At 44.9% G+C, this 9200-nt stretch overlaps 1 long non-coding RNA gene across 1 annotated transcript; it reads right to left on the bottom strand.

The window, feature by feature from the left end:
* Positions 1-1990: 1990 nt before the first annotated feature.
* LOC144115135 (uncharacterized) lies at positions 1991-9104 on the bottom strand. Its single transcript, XR_013311262.1, has 3 exons — positions 9021-9104; positions 6703-6770; positions 1991-2809 (listed from the first exon to the last, which is right to left on the bottom strand). It is a non-coding gene; the product is annotated as an uncharacterized LOC144115135 (long non-coding RNA).
* Positions 9105-9200: the final 96 nt, after the last annotated feature.

Here is a 9200-nt window from a genome sequence, read left to right as displayed (position 1 = left end):
GGCAGTGCCTGCCATCGCAGTGCAGTGGCGCAACCCTTAACTGCTGCACCATTGCGGAAGGAGTGGTGTGAGGACTCCCAGGGACCTATGAATGTAAAGTCGAGAGTGACCAATTCCACTTACTATATGAGCATTAACTCATTAATGCTATCCCATCATATCCTTAATTAAGGCGGAGCTTAAGGGTTCCCTCCAATTTTTACGTAAAAATGTATGAGTGCAATGATAGCCCGAGTGCTAGCTGACTGACTGTTCCAAGCACATGTCTTGAAGCAGACAATGCATGGTGTTCACAGAAGGGCTGTCTCAGTTTCAGAACTGTGGTGACACTTTGAAACTTGCATTCTAATAAGATACTGTGTTTGATTAGCTTGAATGCACACACTAACTTTGTTGTGTTGCTTACTAGAAGGGCCATTTTTAGAGTAAACTTTTGCTTGGTTGTGGAAGGATCCAGCGGTTATGCTTTGCTTGAGTAGGTTGGATTAACGAATGGCACCCAAGGACCTGCGAAAGACTTTCTGCCCGACAGTAATTATATATCTGGTGAAAAACTGGGCGACGGTCGTCTGCTTTCGAGATGAAAACTGCACAACAGAACAGTTTTTTGCAGTTCCATGAAATGATTGAATGCATGCTCGCTTTCGGGAGTGCCGAAGCAGAACTGCTCTATGATGGCAAGGGTATTGACATTGCATGTGCATAGGCTTTGCTACGTGAACAGCGTGAATAACGGAAGAAACATACAGATGGAAGTGAGGGAAACACACATTTGCACTAGAACAGCAAGACACCTTCTGAAAAGAAAAGAGAGACCAGTGACACGCCAATCAGTGTCCCAAATTAATGTGTGCAGCTGAGCTTGGCTCAGAGGGCTCAGGTGTTGTAGACAGCCGTCGTCGCCTTGGGCTGATGGCGAAGCTCAGAAAATGAAGTTATATGGCTGAACTGTTTTTGGCCTTGCAATGGGCCCCTCTGATGATCATCACAGCAGAGGTTCACAAGTGCCATGAACTTCAGGCCTCATGAGGGACATTCGGACAATCACTTGCCATGCTGGTCATACCTTGACATAGCCCCTCTTCGGGAGCCTGTCGAAATTAACCAGTAAAGGCGCGTTTATACTCTGAGGTAACATGCGCGCGCGCGGCCCGACGACGTCATGTTGGCCAAAGCGAGACCGTGTACACTCCAACAGCACTTGACCGCCGACGTGTTCAGCGGCTTTGGCGCACCCCGACCACACCGGGGGTAACTTGGAGCATGTGTATATTTTGCGCCGAGCGTGTCAGCCTCCGCCGGCCCGGCCAGACCGGTTCCGCCTCTCATTGGGGCGGCACTGCTTCGCGAATCTACAACAGATGGCGCGTTGAGCGTACTGCGCATCATCTGCACATGCGCTTCTCCAGGTGCAGCCGCTGTGTCGCGTCGGACTGTAAGAGGGCCGGATTTGCGCCTGGCGTGGCATGACCAACCTGACGTGACTGACCACCACCGGCGCTCTCCCGCGCGTTGACGTCGGAGTATAAACACGCTTAAGAGGACAGCAGCACCCAAATTATCAAATTGACAAGTGGTCGATGCCATAGACTTACATGGGCATTTGTAGGGACCACACCAATAGTCCAAATTAAACGGGAGTCGAATCAAAATGGTTTTAATATATTACTGTCATTTAGACATGGCTTGTATGTGGTAATTGAGTTTGTTGGTCTGTGCATGAAATTTTCTGCTAGCAACAGCTGCAGTCATTATGAGTGATCCATAACAGCCTCAGAAAATTATGGCAGGATGTTTAATCTGAATTTCAAACGCCCTGTGTTTGTGATTCACTGGTGCAATTACATACTCAGTTGCATGATGATACTTAGCGGAATTGCTTTGTGAGCACAAAAAGTAGCTTTAGTGGCTGTACGAATACACGCAACAAGAAAGAGAAAGCCTTATTAGCATGCGGCCTGCGATTACTTCACGGGTGTGAACAAAGCTCTTATTTTTTGTTACTTTATTTATTTATTTTATTTCAGATACCCTAAGGGCCCTGCAGGGCATTACATGGGGTGGGGGGCTGATGAAAACATGAACATGATCACAGAAGATGAAAAAGAAAGAAAAATAAAGCAAAGGGGTACAGCATTTTGTGAAAAGAACAATAACACATATCTAAACAGCTTTATAGAATGAAAATTTCGATACATGACACATAATACACGAGTAAGCAATTGCACTAAGATATATACACATGAATTCACTTGAAGCATTCAGCACACTGTTAGCACAAATACTGCAAACACACTACTGGCAAGAGCTGTGTCAAAGTGCAGTTCTTTTCTGAAGAAGTGGTCTGCATATTGTCAGTGCATACGTAATACAGTCAAATCTCAATTTAGGCTTGAAGGGCACCAGTAATCTGTTGAGTTACCATATTTACCCAATTCTGATAGTACATAGATTTTTTTCACGAAAATCAACCCTCGAAACAGCATGTGTGTAACAATTGTATACAAAACCGAAACCGCACTACAAACATCCTCAGCATAACTGCCATCACAATATGGAGGTTGAGCACCTTTTTGGATTGGCATTGCTGGCACCATGGAGACGTAAAGCCCTAATACTTCACTGTGCTCTTCATTGCTTTCTTTTGCAGTCATTCTTCACTAACGTACTGTGGTGTCACTAAGGGGTGCAGATTGTTCTGGTTGCAGTGCTGAGAAGGGGTGCAGCAGCAGCATTGGGGGGGTGAGATGACCGGAATTTTGATGCCGCACTAGTCACTGGCACGTTCGTGTTTCTGATGTTGCAGATGCTGGAATGAAAATGTGCTTGCCTTTTATTTTCATGCGAATTACAAGGAGAAAATTCTTATGCATACTGACACGCTCATTTTAAGGTGACAACTGTAAATGGCACGTTCGGCGAAATCACTGCGGCGGTGCTGGTGTGGGTGTTCTTGCATGCCGTACGCCAGCCTCATCTAACACAATAGGCCATTCATCATCGCCATGGCAGGTGCAGTGAGGGAAACTGGCTAAACAGAAAGCAACCACGCGTCCCACACAAGTGCACCCACCTTTCCACCAATAAAAAGCCTATACCCTACAACTAGTTGCAGCACCTGGTTACTCTAAAACTCTATTTACTAGAGCCTGCCCATGGATCTAACACAAGTGTAGCGAAATAAATGCAACAAACATCCCATGCCTCTATCCAGGGGGTCTAAAAACTCCGACCGGCATTGGCATTTCACATTACCACAAGGGTACACGTCTGATGGATTTTTGACATGCTAAGACAACATTCGCATTTCTTGCCAATCTGTTTTCTCCTGTTAATTTTTAGATTGTCAATCCAGAGATCACCCATGTTACAAAACGTTCATGGCATCTGTTTCTTTTTAATGTCTTTTTTTTCACAATAAATATTAAGAACTTCTTGCAGGAATAAAAATGCACATATTTTTCTGAGTAGGTTTTTCATGTGATATTTCATTGAACTACTGCAGTAAAACCGCGTTCATGCGTTCCTGGTTTCTACAATTTCCCGGTTCATGCGCTCAAAATCGCAGGCATTAAAAATGTCTCATAAAATTGCAGTTTTTCCCCTGGTTAGCACATTTCCAGATAACATGATTTCCCGGCTACTACGTTTAAAATTTCCACAAATTATAGTCATATAATACATTTAATGACCAATCGCACACGTGAAAACATAAAAGTGGGCTGAATACAGGGACACACAGCATAAGCAGGGGCGACAGCAACCTGCTATAGTGGCTTCTCTGCAGTACTTCTCTGCAGACCCTTAACGGTGAAGAGGGGATCGAAGGTGAACTTTTCTCTTTTTCGACTTTGAGCGATGAAATTTGTCAGACTGGCTGAAATGGCATCAAACAGTTGGAAATAAAATTTCACAAGGATATCTTCAGTAGGTTTCGTTTTATCATTGAAAACTTTCGAAAGCGCTGCGACAGGGGACACAAAGAGAAAGACACGAAGCACAAGCGCTACTATCAACTGAAGTTTATTGGAAAACACACAAGGTTAAATAGCTCACACAAGGCAGCCAGCAGCGCATGTGCCTACCCCCAAAATGACAAAACGAATCACTGTGTTGAATTAAGATATCGAATTTCACAATCATGAATTACAACAGATGGTGTGCTGACGCAGATGTCAGAGTTTTTGTGAATATGATATGCCTCAGATAATTCCCTTGTTAGCTGATTGGAATCCCTATACAGAATGTTTATACTATTGAACAGAGGTATACATGCATTTTTGTCCAACGGGCTAGAATTGTTAAGTTCGCAGTCTCTGTAATGCAGGGCCAAATTAGAGGTAGGAGCCCCCTTTAAAGACTTTAAAGACTAAAAATCTGTGCTATGGTCGATAGGAGAGACAGGTCAGAAAAAAAAAAGTCAAGAGAAAGTAAAAAACAGTGCAATATAAAACATGAGTTGCTGTTTGCACCTTGTGCCGAGGGAGTGGTATATGATGTACCGTTCACATGCGGCAAGAGTTATATAGGCCAAACTGGTAAATGTATAAGCACACGGCTACGCCAACATAATTCGTCTTTAAAGGGGGCTCCTACTTCTAAATTGGCCCTGCATTAGAGAGACTGCAAACTTATCAATTCTAACCCGTTGGACAAAAATGCACGTGTACCTCTGTTCAATAGTACAAATATTCCGTATAGGCATTCTAATCAGCAAACAAGGGAATTATCTGAGGCATATCATATTCACAAAAACTCCGACATGTGCATCAGCACACCATCTGTTGTAATCCATGATTGTGAAATTCGGTATCTTAATTCAACACAGTGATTCGTTTTGTCATTTCGGGGGTAGGCACATGCGCTGCTGGCTGCCTTGTGTGGGCTATTTAACCTTGTGTTTTTTCCAATAAACTTCAGTTGATAGTAGCCCTTATCCTTCGTGTCTTTTTCTTTGTGTCCCCATTCGCAGCGGTTTCGAAAGTTTTCAAAAATGTACCAATTAGCTCAATTATCCGTGTTACTCCAATTTGTTTTATCATTATTTATAGTATGTTGTTCACATGATGCTCGTGGAAAGCCAAGGATGACAACAAAATGGGCTGCGGGTCTGTAAATACTTTAGTATTTACTAAGAAGTGTGCTGTAAATCAAGACTCTCTTAACTAAAAAAAAAATTTCTCTGCTCTTTTTTTTTTTAAGAACACAGTGTGCACCTTCTATTTATGGTTAGAATATATCATGATCTAATTATCATGCAGTAAAAACATGATCCTAAACGGTAAATCTGAGTCTGTCTTGATGCAAACCACATTTGAGCAGTTACAACAAAATAAACAGAATAAAAAGCCATACACCAATTGCTGTGGTATGCTTTACATGAGCAAGGTGATAAGCTGGAAATAAACTTTTGAGAAAACAATCGTGAAAAAGTTCAAACTAGCACATACTATTTGTTTTGTGTATAGATGCCGACAAATATATTGATTTGAATCACTTGGGAGCTTTTTTTGGGGTGAAATATTTTTAGTGCAACGTAGAAAGGGTGTTGTAGATGCCAAAAAGTGTACCTCTCAAAAATGACTTTTGGCGATTTTCGCAATCTGATCCCCACTTTCCCTCTTAAGGCCAACCCGCATGAGGCAATTTTTTTTGCGAAAAACTGGTGAACGGCTGCCCGGCGTGGGTTGTCAGCGCGGACCAATCAGGACCGACTACGTCTGACCTCCGCCCGCGTCTACAAAATGACGGCACCAGTTAAAGCGGGGCCTCTCGCTTCACTACCAGCTCGTCGTTGCTGCTACACAGTGCCTCATGTTCACGGAAAACAAAAGGTGCAGTATGGTGTTGCTTTGTCTGAAGGTGCCCGCAGCACAAAATTTTAGCGATGAAGTACACCAAATTTTCTGATTGCTTCTAGAGTTTCAAAGCTGCTAGACTTAGCCAGTGCGCATCGTTTGATGTCGGAAAGCACAGGAAGTTCAAATACGTTAACAATTTTGGTCCAGAAAGAGGTCACAAAGGATAACTCATTCTCATTGTCGCCATTAAATAAATAAATAATGGTTTAAATAGGCCCGCATTAATTCTAACTAACCTCCAGTCCCCTTCAACTCAGATTTACATCCAGGACTGACTGTACTAAACCACGTGGCCAAAACCTAATGAGTGCGAGACAAAACCTCTCCATAGCTGGCCGAAACCTAATGAGTGCGAGACATAACCTCTCCATAGCAGTGAGGCAAAGTTTATAAGCAAAGGACAACAGAAATGTTCCTTGGGGTTTACCCATTGGAATAGTCCTCTTGCACTAAAGAAAAAAAGTCTGCCTCCAAACAATGACAACGAAAAACAACTAGTGCATCGACCTGAAGGAGTGGCAGCATTCATGCAGTAAACCTCACGCATTAGCAGCAGATGCGAGTGAATTTTAGAACCAAGCAGATAAAAGTGAACATATTGGCAATTGTTAGCATCACCACCATGTGTCAGGCCTAACGCCACTAAACAAGCAGCGAACATTAAAACAACATGCATACTGCCATTGCTGGATGGTAAGCTGTAATGCCATGAAGGAGTTCTTTAGTTCTACACCAAATATATGTGGCACTGACGTCCCCAGTTCAGCGCTGTTAAAATTTTAGATGAGAAAGTCAGTTTATTTTTGTTTTCATGCACCAAAATTAAGAAAAGATGCCTTACCCAACCCAATCCTCCTACTCTCTCCGAGGGCACAGTGCCTGTTGTCGATGTCAGCATGCTAGATGCACCTAAACAAGTAAAATAGGGAGAGGGCCAGGGCAGTGAGCATGGCATCAAATCTCAAACATGGTTTGCTACATTTCAATCATGTCAAGACAAAGCTAAAGCCCTTACGCGAACACTCTTGAGTGACTCATTGTTGCCCTCGTTGCTGACCAAAGCATTAGCTTAGAAGAACTAGAAGCTCAAGTTAGCAAAATCCGCATGTTAATTTTTGAAAGCCCACGTTCAGCGCATGTGGCACAGTGACCGCACACTGGCTGAAGCGGGACTGTCTTCACTACACTGGTGCCTGACCAACACTGCTCGGCATCCTCCAGCGCTTCACACTTAGCGGCATACAACACTCGCCCATGGTGTTCTTTGAGTCATATATCTTTTACGGAGTTGGTGACCTTGTTTCCTTAACGCATTCCAAAGAACAAAAGGGAGCCCAATAGGATCGAAGGGCTGGTGCCCTGCACTGCACAAGCAACTGTACTGGAGACTTGTCGGCTCGCACTCAGCTCAATACTGACAAGCGAATCTAGTATGACCAATCTCCTACGCGTGCCGGCATCACATCCGTGTCGCTCCTGCCGCAACAGGTGCTCGGGAAATGAAGGGTGGGAAGGATTAAGGAAGCGTAAAGCCCAGAGCAGTCACTGAGCACCTCGATGCTGTGACGGAACAACGTGTGTAGTGAATGTGAACGTCTGGCAGCGAGAACATTTTTATAACCTCCCAAAAAGCGCTTCCTGGATGTACTGTTGTGTGCACTTGGCACAATCACATAAAATGGTAGCGCTAGGTTTCTGAACCTTTTGGCAACAGTCCAAGGAGAAGGTCTTTGACATACATGAGCGAGACACACCTTAATGAAACGGTAAAGTCCTTCGAAATTACCCCTCCGCCAATGGTGTGATGACGTCGTGGTCACCTGGTCAACTGCCTTGCAATACCTACATTTAGGGGCATTCAGGCAAGTGGAAGGCGGTTTACGGCCGCCGGGGTGGCTCAGTGGTTAAAGACATGGGTTCGATCCCGACCGCAGCGGTCGAATTTCGATGGAGGCGAAACTCTAGAGGCCCGTGCACTGTGTGATGTCGGTGCACGTTAAAGAACCCCAGGTGGTTGAAATTTCTGGAGCCCTTCACTACGGCGTCCCTCATAGCCCGAGTCTCTTTGGTACGTACGTTAAACCACCACAAACCAAACCAAGGCGGTTTATAACGTTTGGGGGTAACAAGCATTAGCAAAGTTTGGTTTGGTTTATGGGGTTTTAACGTCCCAAAGCGACTCAGGCAATGAGGGACGCCGTAGTGAAGGGCTCCGGAAATTTCGACCACCTGCTGTTCTTTAATGTGCACTAACACTGCACAGCACACGGGCCTCTGGAATTTAGCCTCCATCGAAATTGCACTGCCGCGGCCGGAATCTAACCCGCGTATTGCGGGCCAGCAGCCGAGCGCCATAACCACACAGCCACCAGCAACGTTTCGCTTTTGGCATGTTAGGAGGGCTCCGAATTATTTTGACCACCCGAGGTTCTTGCACAGACATCGCACAGCGCACTGGTGTCTTTTGCGTCTCCCCTGTACAAAACGCGGTCGCCGTGGCCAGGATTTCATCCTGCGTCCTTGCGATCGGCAGCCGAACGCTCCACCCACCGAGCCCCCACGGCAGATCGACGGGCATTTGCCGTTTTTCTCTTGAGATATATTCATAGCGGAGGCGACCAACCACTGCTGCCTGCTGCGCATGTCAAGTGGTGAATGCGCGTCCCCGCCAGGGGCCGAATTACGGAACCCCTGTCACACTAGCAAATTTAATGTCATTCGTTTCGAATGACATTCGCACCTAATGCGATTAACCTGCTGCTACACGGGAACATTTAATGTCATTAAGTTCGAATGACATTCGCTATCGAATGAGTTCACGAAACTCATTCGCATTCGATGTCGAACCGAATGTGTACTCTGGACACCATACGCGCAGCAGAAACAAGCGACGCGAAAAAATAGTGTGCGCACTGTAAAGTTAGAAATTGTATTTTAGTTCTGCTAAAAAATGTTAATTTTGGTGCGAACTTCTCCACATTTGTAGCAATCGTGGATAGCTATTACTCTCGGTCCCAGCAGCAGCCAACGGCAGCAGCCGACCGTGAAGCAGGGCCTTTCCCGCGACCGCCGATCATTTTGGGTTGCGTGTTTCTTTCTGGTTGGCGTTACATGTTCGTTTAGCTCGGAAGTACTTAAAGATGTCGCTGAGCACTTCACCTTTCAGAAGTCATTTCCACGCTCCACGCGTCGCCGCGCGCCACCGTGTCAGCCATTTCGTTTATTTACATTTTTCGGATTTGTGTTTGACTTTGTAATTGGCTTGGCTTTTGATAGCTGAAGTGCCGCAGAATGGCCAGAAATGATACTTTAAGCTTATAACATTGCATAGAAATGTTC

This window comes from Amblyomma americanum, chromosome 1, assembly GCF_052857255.1.
Source record: "Amblyomma americanum isolate KBUSLIRL-KWMA chromosome 1, ASM5285725v1, whole genome shotgun sequence".
Taxonomy (NCBI): Eukaryota; Metazoa; Arthropoda; class Arachnida; order Ixodida; family Ixodidae; genus Amblyomma; species Amblyomma americanum.
This window is presented reverse-complemented; position numbering and strand designations above follow the sequence as displayed.